General features: G+C 40.4%; 1 long non-coding RNA gene across 1 annotated transcript; it reads right to left on the bottom strand.

The window, feature by feature from the left end:
- Positions 1 to 3,034: 3,034 nt before the first annotated feature.
- Positions 3,035 to 10,643, bottom strand: LOC114067387. Its single transcript, XR_003573388.1, has 2 exons — positions 10,186 to 10,643; positions 3,035 to 4,615 (listed from the first exon to the last, which is right to left on the bottom strand). It is a non-coding gene; the product is annotated as an uncharacterized LOC114067387 (long non-coding RNA).
- Positions 10,644 to 15,112: the final 4,469 nt, after the last annotated feature.

The raw sequence follows: 15,112 nt of genomic DNA, 5'->3' as shown, positions 1-15,112 counted from the left end.
CAGCATGACAGAGAGGAAACAGTTATCTAAATTATAGATTTACAGAGGGAGTTCAGCCAACAGAAAGTGTTGAAAATGAGAGACACTTGAAAGAAATATTATTTGCTTTCATCTTTCTTAGGAAAAAAAACAATTGCAATCAATTATGTTGTAATTATAATATTGGCTTAAAACTATTTGTAAGATTACTTTGCATTTAATAACAGAGCTTACACTAATAGAAGATAAAAGCTCAGTTTGCCTACTTTGGAAAATAAAACTTAAGAATTGCCTTATTCAAGTTGGAGTGAACCCAACAGTCATATGTGTAACAACCCATAGGGATAGTTCATGGCAATGGAAATATCTTCTACTTTTCGTCTTTGTAATCAAATTGATATGGACAGATCAGTTTTCAATTTGCTATTAATTGACTCCTTGTAAATACTAAAATTTTTGACTGTCTGAGATCAGAGCATTTCTACTGTCCTCACAAAAGAGATTATAACAGGATTCAGTGCCCTGCAATAAATGTAAAGCTAATCCAACACAACTGTACTTGGCAACTGTACCAAAGTACTTCCCAGCAAAACAGTAAGCTGAGAAAATCCCACTGTTACTAAAATTATACTAGATGAACATCAGGGCTCAAGTCCTGATGGAACGTGTATGTGTGAAAGGGTTTTTCTTTTCAGAAGATTTGATAAAAATTACATTGCATTTTCCCTAAAAAAATTAAATCCATTTTTAATCCAAGAATTATAAATTACACAAATTTAAGGGTCACTGACAGAAAACAAAAAAAGAAGTGGTGAATGTAGAAATCAGAAATGACTGTAACTCTGGCACTATACCGTAATCACTCACAAAAAGTGCTTTGGGATAATGTTTGGGTTGCTTGAACCACCTCAAAGTAGGTAATGAGAAAAGGAAGAATTAAAGGTGTTAGTGAGCCACTGTGTTACCTACAAGCTCACAAGAGTCAGCTCACCTTCCTTCAGCATCTTTTGAGGCAGTACAGTAGTAATGTCCCCCCACTGATTAGTAATGACCCACCAGCTGACTGAATGGGCCTTAAAGCTCTCTTTTAAGTCTTGTTCAAGTTGCTATCATTTCCTTCCTTTTTATGCAATAAATGCTACACTGCTAGGAACCTGATGTGTCCCCTTCTGGTATTGCAGCAGCCATTATTAGGAAAAAGTGTATTTTTTGATAGATAACATTATATTTTATTGTTTAAACATTTATTTCAATTGTATTATACGTATTTATATGCTATATATTTATATGCATATTTTACATATTGGTCTTTTATATGTGTATTCCTACATTACTTACATTATTTATCTAATTTTTTTTATGTTTATATTATATAAATTGCTTTATATAGTAGGTAAATATTCTATATGTATCTATTTATATTATGTATCATTATGTGTTTACTTCTTTATATTTTTATACTGTTTGTGCACATATAAAATGACAATATGAAGGCTTAGGCCCTTTCTACCTATTTGGATGGGTGGGAAGAGGAGGATAGCTATTGGGGTTTCTTTTTTTTTAATTTAATTGAGTCAGTAATAGCTGATGGTGCTGTGTCCCAGGCTAAGGCGGGTGCCAGGAATAAATGTCAGGGACCTGGAGCAAAGGATTTGACACTGCAAGTGATGCAGCAGCCACCTCTGAGCAGCAACCTCGTGCTGCTCTCACAGGTGGGTGGGTGGTGCTGGGGGTGTTTGGGTGGTTAAGCACAGCTTGGCCTTGCCCTGGTTCTGCAGGTGGGAGCCCACTAACCCCAGGTGAATGCCCTGTGACAGCAGCCAGCCCCTGCCCGGGTATGCCAGCTCTGCCCCAAGGGGTGGCTCTGCCCCTGCCCTCCACAGGGGCACCAGCACCAGCAGGGCAGCCCACACCCGGCACTTCACTCGCCCAGCGCAGGGCACGGCTAATAAGGAGCAGGCTTTTGATGTTGCAAAATTCTCCATCTGTTCCCAGGATTTCTAATTACATGCAGCTCGCTGTGCACCTCCAATGAGCCATAATTGGTAGGCGTTTGCCTCATTAATCATTCAGGTGCTGAGCCGCTCCGTGCACAACCGCAGCAGTTACGGCCAAGCACACGCAGCCGTGCCGGGGTTTGTGTCCTGGACCACTGCAATTTTTGGAATTGTGGTGGATTCCGAGGACATCTGCAATTACTGTAGCTCAGGGGCGTTTTAATATCCTGAAATGCCACAAGATGGCACTGACTGATTCCGAGGCCCCTCTGCCCGGCTGTCCCGCTGCCCGGGCAGTGGCTTTGCCATGGCCACAGGTGCACTTTGGGCTACTCAGGGCATTTTTTACGAACTAGCTGGTGGACAACAGCACTCAGATTTTCACGGTTTGTTTTGATCTGGTTTGTTTTAAGCTGCGGCCATGAAATGCTATGACTCTGTGACAATGACATGGAGCTTTAGGATTTAGACAGATTTGATTTTCCTACGTTATGTGCAAAGGCTGGTTGTTTGTTAAAGGCCTGAGCCAAACATACAAACAGAATACGAGGCCCAGGCTGCACAAGTCCACCAAGAGCTGACATTTGTTATTTGTTCCTTAATTGGGTGAGTTCTTACCAAAAGGTAAGCAGTCATGGACACTCACAAGAGCAAGGTCCTCTCCTCAGCTGAAGCATTTACTGAAGCAGTGCTTATAACTCTGCAACTTTGCGATGTGCTGCTGTGGTTGTTTCTTTCCAGAACCTCTTCCTGCCATCACGCTGATGAGTCCAACAGAGCTGCATTTAGCAACGTTTCTTACGCCCCTCCTGTACTTCAGCATTGGACACTCATCTCTAGACTCTTTAGGTTCATAAAGTCCCTTTGTTGCTATAATAGTAAGGCATCATTCACTACTTTTGCCCAAACTATGCCTTTCAGGCTGGCTGTAACATCCTGAATGGTGCTGCAGTGGCTCATCTGATTGATGAGTAGCAATAACTGCTTTTGAGTCCCTTTGTTGTGACATTGGTTTTGAGTTTGACCCATGTATAATGAACAGCCTAACAAACATAGTGTATTATTTCATTCCTTTATTAAGTCATTTATTACACTGCAAGTTCTTTATCTGAATCAGAAAAGTTTCTGAATAAAAATAATTTAATGTCATGGTATAACATTAGTCTGCTTTCCAGTAAATTCATAGATTACAGAACCTGCCCAACACTAATACAATAATTTTTTTATTCAAGAAACTTCTAGTCCAATAAAATTTTTATTTTGCCTGGAAATTGAGTTTGTTTTGGTTACCAAAAGGGAAAAACTTCTCTTTTAAATATGCTTCACACCTATGAGAACATACACATTGGCCATATGATGAAATACTAAAAAATGGTCTTTCTTTAAAAACAGGAAGAATCCCACATTTTTTCTGGGTTTGAATCAAACTCTTAGTCAAAAGAAAATACAGAAATAAAAAACACAGGCAGCACAAACACAGAGCAGATGTTTACATTTAAACATATGCCATTCAGCAGTTAAAAAAATGATTCAGACACCAACATATCAAAGGCATATTACTGGCATATGGTGTCTGACATGCTTCTGCAAATGAATACATACACCGGCTTTGATGACAACCATGCAAATTGTATCTTTCCACATGAACAGTTTATCAGGGAACAGCCAGATTTGTGCCTGTACACGAACATGTATTTTGGATTTCTTCTGGAGGACACAACATGTTGTAACCATATCATATGTCAAATCAGGAGAATGTGTGTCAAATCATCCTCCCTCTTGTTTCCTTTGAGACCCAGGGTAAGACTTTAAAGCATGTGAGACCCAGCAAGCAGTTCTGCTTGGCAGTGAGGGCCATCTGGCAGCTGTGCTGCACAGGACTGCAGTACAGCTCCAGGAAACACTCCTCCTCCTGGGACAGCGACCTTGTCTCTGAAAGAAGGGCCAGGGCAGAGAACTCTCTAAAAGAGCCAGACAATACAGTGGCAAGTTTCAGCCAGCCACATCAGGTTGGCCTTTTGCCCTCTGCACTGTAGATTTGCCCTGGTTCCTTCAGTCCCTCAGCACCACTGAGAGTACAAAACCCAAGCAGAGTCTCCCATCAGTTGTCACAACACGGTCCTCATTTGGTGCATTTGCTAAAACCATTCCCCACCAGATTACTCACTGCCCAGCGGGACCCAGGAACAGCAGAGCACAACCACTGCTGCTGCTGAGCTGCTCTCCCAGGGGCAGGCGAGCACAGTGAACTGGACACAATGCCCAGCTCCCAGTGCTCTTCTCAAAACTGACAGCTTGATCTCCTTGGCATATGGTTGGCGGTTCCAGCACATGGGAGGTGACCATTTCACCATGGGAGAAAAAAGTGTTAAAGCTTATTAATATTATGGGGAATAGTCAAGCTAATATGAGGTTACACGTCAAGGTACTGTCTAGACTTCAGCATGTTTCAGGGGAAAAGGCATCATTTCAGGTGCTGGAAGAGCTATGCTCGCCAAAATATGAGGTACCAACTCTCAGATTCTGGAGGGCCTCTAGGGTTAAGGGAATTTTAAGATTTCAGCTTTAGAGCTCAATACCTCAATTTTGCCTGTGTTCTTTCCAGAAAGTCGTGAGGACGTAATTGTTCAGCTCAGAGCCTGTGAAAGCGAGAAAATAAGCAAAGGTCATACTGAAGTTTACACAAATAGCAGCTGAGGAAGGTCAGGCTGTTGAGAGAGAGACTTTACTGTGCCCGTATGTGTAAATAAACAAGGAAAACCCCCCCTCAAAAGCCCACCTAACTTAAAAAGCTAAGTTAACCCTATAGTCCTCACTTCCCCAAAACAGGTCCAGCTCTAACCCTGATTTTGAGTTCAGGGATAGTACCTGTTTCGTAGGTCCTAAACACATATCTTTCTCTATTAAATAACTAACATATTTCTACGTCAGTATATCCTTGAGCCTAGCAGCTGATTCATCATTTTAAACAATCACCATTCAACCAGGAAGAGTTCCCATGAATACACTAAATAAGGAGAAATGCCAAAGTGTTGTTATTCCTTCTCTGGCTACATTTAGAGCCTAACGGGGTGCACACGCTGGTCCCACCGATGCCTGGGCAAGGCTTTCAGCTCATAGCTGGCTCACATCCTGTCACTTCAGAGCACTGAGAGCAAGCTGTCCTCCCTCCCTGGGGACAAGAGTACATCTGTTCCTCAGGCCAAGGTGCTGAAGACAGGCAGCAGCTAAGCAGTGTTCAGCATAAAAATGCCGTGCAACTCGGGCTAGCCTCAAGTTGAAGGTTTGATTGCAACAGAAAACTGACTGGACGTTTTCTGTACTTCTGGTCCCAAGCTTACTGCCCTTAAATAAAAATAGTGTTTATAGAATTTCCAGTTTATTTTATCAGCCTCTCATGTGTGTTCTCTCCGGTATAGAAAAGGGGGTAAAAAAATAGCCATATATTGTCTTCCAGTCACTCATTGGTCCTCCTTTAAGGACCTTGTAAGACATTTTTTGTGTATTGTTTCCCTGCATATGTGGGCAGCTTTACTACTTCATCCCCCTCAGGACCACTTAACAACATCAGCAAAGCAATTAAGTGTAGTTTTCAGGAAAATGCCAGAGGCATTACACTGTCTGGATGGGAGTCTCAACCCAATTATTTTCAGCTAGTTGTGAACTGTGGAAAGTGGACTTTACTTCATTATAACTTCAGTTCCCACTGATTAAAAGTCTAGTGTGTTACAGACGGTAAGGAAAAATGAAACAATTAAACTTTCCATCAATAAAATTGCTGCATATTCTTCAACATAGGGGTTTACTTCTCTCCAGAGGAGTGATTAAAATGAACTGATTGAACTATAATTTGATTGACTGAAGAGCTGCAATCCACTGCACTAGAGCTTAAATTCCATCTTATTGCTCTATTTAACTCTGAATATAAAAAATTACTGGCGGTCTTGCAAACCCCTTATGCAGTCATCCAGCTTGAAATTTCTTGCTGCTCACAGGCTGCAGCAGGTTCTGTTCTTTCACTGCTGTGTCTGCATGATTCACAATGGATTGACGTTGAAAAAGATACAATGACACCTAAGAAATTACATTAATACAGCCATAGAAAAAACAGAAAAGGCCTGTTATCTTCTACCTATTACATAATCATTTGGGACTTCTAAACACAAGCACAGACAAAATTAACCCAAAAGACTGGAGAGAATCATTGACAGGTTATATACAGTTGTTGCAGCAAAAATTAGCATATTCTCCTGATGAAAAATGCAGCTGTGTTGCACCTTCCTACTGCAGAGCTGTCTTCAGGGAGGTGTGAGGCTGCCAGATGCACAGGTTTGCAGGTATGCCTGTGTGTATATGACTATTTCCTTCTAGGAGATACCAGAGGTGCATATTGGGTCTGGCCTCGAGTGTAAGTTGTGCTGGCTGTGAATCAGAATGCCTGGGTTCCAGTGCAAAGACCGTTTCTTTGGACTAAGGACAAGTTTTTATGATTTGCTTAGACTAGAAGAGCTTCATCTCCACAGCTAAAGAAGCGTGCTGTCAGTGAGGGACTCCTATTGCACAGTAAGGCCTAACAAAGGTCTCAAAGGTCTAACAAAGGTCTAACCAGTTAAGAAACAACGAGCTGCTTCCTTCTGTCAGCTGGCTGCTATCATGTTTTGATACAGGAAATACAAGAATATTGATGCTCCTCTGAAAATCTAATTGAAATGCTTTCCTATCATGAGGTTGCCCGTCTGTTGTGTGACACCTGTCTTCTCTATTCCCACCTTTTTATTTGAAACAAAACACAGTATTTGACTTACAGCTGCACCACAGTAGCATTAAGAATATAATATAGTATTAAGTCACAGCAATAACACCTTATATTGGTAATTAAATGCATCAGGCTGGATAGGATGTGTGGATAAAGATGGGCAACAGCTAGTTAAATACTTAATACACTTCGTTTAACAGGCAGCTCAAACTCCAAAGGAATTCAATACATTTTCCCACTAACATCACCAAGAACTGGGGCATGTACTCCTTGATAATATTTACTACTGTGTTCAGTTTGCTGTGGAGCTTTGCACTTCTGGCTGTGACTGATCTACGAGGCGGCTTCACAGCTGATCAGGCCATGTGGGTGATTTGTGCCAGCTTCAGCCCTTGCACATTGCCCATCTCAGTTTTAAAGGGATGTCTGACCACAGTCAAGGTCTACCAATCCACTAAGTTCTTTGGCCTTATTGTTTATGCATAGGACATACCACAACTCTTCCTAATTTTTAGCCAAAAGCTACCAGAATTGTAGGGCAGTCACTGAGGCAGTATCGATCTGAAAAAATGCTGCCTCCTCCTAATTTAGAAGGAACACCTTTGACAAATTATATTTGGCACTTAATGATTGTCTTGCATTATTGGCCTTTTCTTTTGTTTCCTCTTTCGATTCCTAATTACTATCCATGTTATCCTCTACTCCACCTCACCATAGGTAACTTTAAATAAAGCTGTGCAGCAACAGTAACAGGAGCCTTTTAAAGTAGACAAAGGCAAACACAGAACCAAAAACGTTTTGATGTCTCTGGAGGCTGTACAATGTTTGCTACATTTCCTGAGCCCAGCTTTACACACACAAGTGTATCTTAAATGCCTACTTAATGCTTTTTAGTCTTTCATTTCTTACGAAGACAGATAAATTCTCTCAATTGTAGCACCTTTGCATAAAAGCTGCAGAACAAGGTGCTGTGTTTGAAGTAATTAATATCTTGCTTTCTTGCAGGAGGAGAAAATGGCAAAAAAAGGAGTCCCAAGTGTGAAACTAGCCTCGAGAATTCTCTAATTCCTAAATGGGAATGGCTTTTTTGTCATGCTGACACGAGTCATAAGAAATCTGGGGAGAGTGCAAACAACGTCAAGAGCAGGGCAGGACCTTCTTCCGAGCCCAGCCCGCGTTGGAGCACGAAGGAGGAGGCACAGACATCTGGTGACCCAAAGAATTGCTTCATGTGGTTCCCCAGAGAAGTGTCAGCAAGTGCACGGACAGGAACTGGCCAACAGTTCCAAGATGCCATGCTGGCCTGGCACATCAGGGGAAAAGTGAAGGATGATTCAAGCTGGATCTGTTTTCCATACCCACTGGCCTCCTGGCAGATGCACAGGAATAACCATCCGTAACTACCAGAAAGAACATAATTTTGCTACAGATGCTGCAAATCACACATGTGACTTCTCTTGTCCTTATTCTGTAATGGAGAGGAAACAGAATTTTCTGCATTTTAACAAGAAGTTGATTTCAAAATCTCCAATTACAAAAACACAAAAAAAAGTATTCATCACCAGATTTATGTTTGGAAAAGTACAGCACTTTAATTACATAGATACTATGACTCCCCACTTCTATGGGAATGTGATTACTGCAATTTCTTTGTTAGGTAATAGTTTCACTATTTGAAAAAACATTATTTAAAAGGCGTGGTGTTATCTATTTACTCCACAGTGTAAAAACCCCAGCAAAACATAGGTAAACACTTGAATACTTTCCTCCTAGCAACCAAGGTCTCTCACAATAGAAAAGCAGCATACCTGTCTTTTTTCTGTACCTTATATTAAGCCAAATTTTCAGTTTGCAACCCTTTGGCCATTCAATATAATCAAATTCCTGGAATATAATTTTAGGTGAAAGCCTAAACCAGCGATTAAGTCATCTCTTTGTTCATTTTCTAAAACAATTTAATTGATTTTTTTTTTCAAAAACACCACACAAGTAACAAGAGTGCCTTCAGGTTTAATGTTATAGGAAAACCATTTACCAAGCTACCTAAAATGACTTTGGAACAAAATTCCACATTGGATACATCCAAATCCCTATGTGAATGCCTCTGTCAACACTACTTCCATGTAACAGGGCCAGCTCTTCAGACTTTTGCATGTCCCTTACTTCCACTGACAGAAATATCACAAAATTAATTTTTGCCACTAAGCTTCTTTACATTTACTAACCTGCTGCATGACTTAACTCTTCAAATTACAGCAGCATTTTACAAAGTGCTGAGTTTCTGCAATTCCCACTACAGTGAGTATAAAACACAGATGCTGAGTACTCCCTTGGGATTTAGCTCTGTCTTTCATGGCAGAGATAACGGTGCTGTTTTTGCTGAAGAAATTAAGGTTTCAGATCTCTTAAGGTCTTTGTGGGATCTGGGATCCAAAAAACCCCCCAAAAAATCTGAAAATACACTATCAGAATCCTCTCATTCCTTCCATCCTTCTTTCCTTACATAAAGGTACGTCCTCCTTTCTTTCTTTTCTTATCTAAGCGAGACCTATGGTCTCCTTGCTAACTCTTCAAGAAAAACGGAGGAGCAACAGGAAAATCTCTCCTCCATGGAAAAGATGAAAGATACAGCTAAGTGAGAGGATGTGTCCTTCCCTACACGGTGTGGTCAAACAGATAGCCCCCCACGACTTTTCCCAGAAGAGTTCACAGAGAAGTGTCCAGAAAAGCACACGTTCTCCCCAGCAGCTCTGCAAACAGCAGGATATACTGCAGCACTCTGGGCTGCTGCTGCCGTGTCATTTCAGTGCCTCCGAGGTCAGCTGAGCGCATTAAATTAACACTGTTCCCAGGCAAAGCAAAATGTCTGGGAACAGGATGGCACAGCATAATAATGGGAGATGAGGGGTAGATACACACCTACATGCTAAATGACTGGAAGGAGTGGGGGGCACTGATGTGAATCTGACTTGTGTGACTCAGTGTCAAATGTATGTTATCACACAGATCTCCCAGCATATTATGTGGCTCTTCACCCCCATTTAACATTTTCATAGCTTATTTCGGTATTTTTGCATTTGTTTCACCCATAATAATTTATTTATGAGCTTAGGATTATTAACAATTTGAGGCTTCATTATAAACCATCCTGGGGGAATCTCACCTGCCTCATCTCATTACATTATTATTCCCAAATATCTAATTTATATTTAATAAGACATCAATTGAACATCAATAAAATAATAATGAATTAATAAAATATAGCTTCCTAGAAATACTAGTAGCTTAAGTATGTATGCAAAAGGCAGCGCACAGTCTGTCGGTCAGCTATCAAATCTCTCTGAAACTATTTGTCAGAACCATTTAGTATTTAGAATATGATAATAAGCCATAAAAATATTTAATTGCTATGGCCTTCAAGTAATTCTTGTGATAATTTTGACCCATACCAACCTGTGAACCTGACCTGGGAAGCAACCAAGAGTTCCATGTATGAAAACCATCTCCAAACACTGCAATGCCTGAGGGACTCCGTGTTTCCACAAACTGAAACGGCAAAAGAACTTTAGTTTTGGTAAATACTTAATTTTTTACTTTAACATGACCTCTTAAACTGAAATGATGTATCTTTCTACACAGAAAATCAAAATAAGCCATTTTATTCTTTTAAAACTGTCTTAAATGTCTGCCTATGGACACTAATACAGCATAGTTCAACATTACTAGTCTGGAGTTCTGTTTTAACAAAATATCAACCCAAAGGACAAGCTTTGGCAAATACAGACAGAATGGCATTATATCACCCTGGGGAATTTCAGTAAAGGCCCTACCCCTATCCCACCCTATGTCTCCACAGCAGTGATTATCACTAATCAGTGATAAATTTCTTGTGAGGGAAAGAGGAGGGGCAGTCACTGATCTCTTCTCTGTGGGGACCAGTGACAGGACCCAAGGGAATGGCCTGAAGTTGTGTCAGAGGAGGTTTAAGTTGGATGTTAGAAAAAGGTTCTTCACCCTCAGGGTGCTGGGGCACTGAACAGGCTCCCCAGGACAGTGGTCACAGCAACAAGGCTGACAGAGCTCAAGGAGTGTTTGGATGATAATCTCAGGCACGTGGTATGACTCTTTGGGATGGTTCTGGGCAGGGACAGGAGTTGGTGTCGGTGATCTTGTGGTCCCTTCCAACTCAGCATATTCTGTGATTCTGTGAATGTTCACTGACCCTTTTCCTTTTCATCCACAAAGCATGTCTTTTTTTTTTTTTTTAACTGCTCAGGTCCACTCATCAGCTATCTGCATTACACAAGAGAGGATTATAAGGCAAACTGTCCTCAGGCATGCAACACTGGTTCAAAATTACAATCCCATTTGAAACCTCAATGCCACTTGGGATGTTGACAAGTCCATTGAGAAGTGCTATTCAAACATAGAGAGGTTCTAGTTTAACATTTAAAATTTATTAAGCTCTAAAAGGGCCATCAGACACTCCGGTCTGATCTCCTACAAGAGATTTTTACTCAGTTACTTCTATACCAATCCCCATAACTCCTACTTGACTAAAACACATCTTCTGAAATACTTCCTGTCTTATTCTGTAAACGGAAAATCCATCGTCTCAGTGGTTCGCTCCAGCATTTATTACCCCACACTTAAAAGCATGACTTCTTCTCAATTGAACTTGTCAGGCTGTCACTCCCACCCACTGACTTGTAGTTCCCTCTACACATTGCTTTGGCAGCCCATATTTTGGGCCCATGAGGGTGCTGATAACACCACAACCTCAATGTGCTGGACTCATCAAAGGCACGAGCAGTTCTAGCACTCAGAAAGACACGAGCAGTTGCATGCTTATGGTCACATTCTTGGCAAACCTTTTTACCATGAAGGATTCATCAAAGTTCAGAATCAAGGATTTGTCCCATGTTCTTCCTGAGCAGACTCAAATACATTCCGTTTTGGGACAATCTCATAGGGAAATGATGACCAGTTTAACACAGAGATCACCTTCCCACACCTCTGAGGGGCGGTTCTAATTTTTGAGCAACATGCTTACCAGCTTTTCCATTTCCTGCCATGTAACCACAGTCACATATTGAAAGAAGAGTGCCACTCACCTTTTTAAAAAACTTCCACTATGGACTAGTTTCATTGCTCTCATTCAATCAAACTACTCACTGACTTGAAGGGATCAAGTTGAAGAGATTCTTTTCATGAGTAAGAAATAATAAAGTCTTCTGTTTCTGGGTATTCTTTGCAACGGATCCTGTGAAAATCAAGATAAATAGTGTACACCAATTCACCTTTAGTGAGGGCAAAAATAGTCTCCCAGAGTGACAGCTACCAGTTTGTCTCCAGTGAGAGCTGTATAACCTCTTCCGTAAACATGATGTTGAATAACGATTAGTCTTGTATTCCTTTCTTCTCTCTAGTGTGACAGATCCTTAATTATGGCTATTACATTAGAAATTGATTTAGAGAAATCTACATGGCTAAAGCTGTGTTCTCTGGACATCAAAGACATTATTAAAACCCATATTAGGAAAACTCAGAAGCATCTGCTGATGTTCAGCCCAACTAAGGAATGCTCTGTTCTATACATACAGCACATACTTTCAGCTCACTGCCTCCTACTCTTGGATGATAAGGCAGCCTGCAAAAATTGATACATCACTGGAAAGGGAAAGATTTACACTTGAAAGCACTGAGAGAAAAGAAAACTCCACCTCTCATTAAGCTCTGAAAAACTATACTAGAGATTTTGGTTCTCTTACCCAGATCTCTAGATCCTGCAGAGTTCACCCATCTTTCATAAGTCCCTGACTGATGTATTTGCAACACAACAATGCAAAAGCAGTATTACAAATTATGACTGGGTAACAGAAAATTGAACTAGAAACCAACCACTAAGGCACTGTAACACCAGCATCTGTCACTGCACCATAAGCAGAGCTGTAACATTTTAATTCTTTATGTGTAGCACTTAGGAGCATCCTTCAGGTATAAACACACTTCTACAGTCAAATGCTGAAGGATGTCAATGCAAGTACCCCAGAGAGGGAACAAGAGGGCAGAACCAAGAATCAAGTTTGCACCAAACAATAAATAATTCATAAACCCTTTACATGTAATTCTTACATAGCAATTACTAGAAAATTAATGTAACTGCCTCTCAAGAGAATTACTAGAAAACACTGTTATCTTCTGCAGGTATGTACACACAAGCTAAAGCTAAATCTATATAAGAGGTGATGACACATCATATGATGACTTATTTAGCTTCAAGTTGTTTTGGAGTATGTAGCGACTTATCGATAGACAACCTCTTACAACACTGACGATGTGGAAAGTAATGCCTGGCAAATTATCCATTCTTAATAAAACTCTGTGCTTCTAAGTATTACTGTTGATGGTGCTCTTGATTTAGATTCAGCTAATTTTTGTCTAGGCTCAGCACTGTGCCTCATCCATGTTTCTCCAGCTCCCTCAGGATTTGGAAATACAAACTTCTACTTGATGAGCCTATTAAAAAATTAAGAGATGCATATGCAGCACTGCCCTTGTCTGTCCATGAAATTAACACTGGTTCAGGATGCTAGAAAGGCATATGTGTGTATTAAAAGCATAGATTCCAAGATGAACACCGTATTATCTACAAGCAAGCTATACTGTCCTAAACGAACACTGTCAAGGTGTACTATCACACTGAAATGTGTGCAGAAAAAGAATGTGGTTCAGATGAACCACATCTGTAAAGATAAGTTTCTTCAGAACTTCACAGCCACGTGGTGATGATGCAAAAATCAGTAGATTTGAAACACTTCTCTGCCGGTTCCATACCTGTACAATAATCATTATGTTAGATGATTCTAAAGGATGGCTGCATTTCCTGCAGAGTTCACGTCACACTCACTCATTAAGAGCTGCTGTAAGCAATTGTGATATACAGACATGTATAACCTTAGCAGTAACATTCTGTGTGAATGCTTCCCTTTCCAAATACCTTTTAACCAACACCACATCTGCCACTCCATAAACCACAATCCTCAGCTGTGGGAGCTTAGCAGCTTTCCACTCATTTAGTCCTCTGTGGGCATTGCTAAAAATCAGGTCTCATGTAACTCTGAGTTCAAGAAAGTGTTCTGAAAGAGGACATTTAAACTATTTACGATCCGTGTAGCAGTTTAAATCCTGTATAATATTTTTGATGAAGCTTTTTTACTCCAAAAATCCACAACCTAAATGAAGGTCTGATAAAACCCCTGTGATTTGCCACGAAAATCGATCTTCTGCTGCCCAATTCCATTCTTAATGAAAGAGACAATTCAGAAACCTCCAGGAACATGCTTTATTGATTCATTCACAAGTCACTAAAGCCTGTGCCTGTGTTCCCTCCAGTAAGACCAACCACATAGTGCTTCTCATGCACTGAATTGCAGGAAAAGACAATGACCCCAAATCTGTTCTGCTGGAAGTCCAGTGAGAATAAACATGCCCAATAAAGGTAAACACAGTGCACCACTAAGTTAATGATAAATGTGTGTAGGAGACAAAGGAACTTATATTTTCTCTTTATTATCCCTTCATTTGAGCCTCTGCCTTCTTTGTAATTTATTTACCCAGGGCAGTTGTGCCCTGATGCATACCTGTTTTTTCAGGGAGATACCTGTTTCTGTCAATTTTGTGGCGGGGTTAAACAAACCAGGAGGAGGCCAACCTACATGTGTGAGGTCACACAGTGAACTGTAATCTGAACTGTGGCAGATCCCTGAATTCATTCAGGTTCAAGACCTAATTTGGCATAAACCTGGAGTGTAGCTGCACTGCACTGTATATTTAATAAATATGTCTTTCAATAATCTCTAACTCTTCTTATGAAAGCAATAAGAAGCAGTAAGAACAGCAGAGCCTATACTGGGCAAGCTTTCCTATTTAATTCCACTAATGCATTTCAGCTTTGACCTGTAGTAATTTGGGTAATCTAGTACAGCTCAATGCCCCATAAGAATTTGGGATGATACACTGTTTATGAGCAAGATACGAGGAAGTATAAGAGAGCAGCTGGATATCAAGGATCACCTAGTGGTCAGAAAAAAAATGTACTTAAAAAATAGAGATTACAAAATATAGGAAAACACATTATCAAGAAAATATGTTTTAGACAGTCCTATAGGTACTTTCAAGTACCACCAATTCAACATTCCTGTCCAATTCTCAACATTACATCTGCTTGTCCTGCTTAAGGGAATATGCTACATTCAGATTTAGTACCAGGTTTTACAGTAACTACAGTTACTACAATTATTCCAGTAGAAATACTTTGAAGTATGGCATGTTTTCAGGTTCAGGTCTTGCCAGAAACCAAAAGTCTTCTTCCTTCTAC

Source organism: Empidonax traillii, unplaced genomic scaffold (assembly GCF_003031625.1).
Source record: "Empidonax traillii isolate 1590-97213 ecotype Southwest subspecies unplaced genomic scaffold, ASM303162v1 scaffold23:size2178997, whole genome shotgun sequence".
Lineage (NCBI taxonomy): Eukaryota > Metazoa > Chordata > Aves > Passeriformes > Tyrannidae > Empidonax > Empidonax traillii.
Note: the sequence above shows the minus strand (reverse complement) of the source record. Positions and strands in the feature narration are given on the sequence as shown.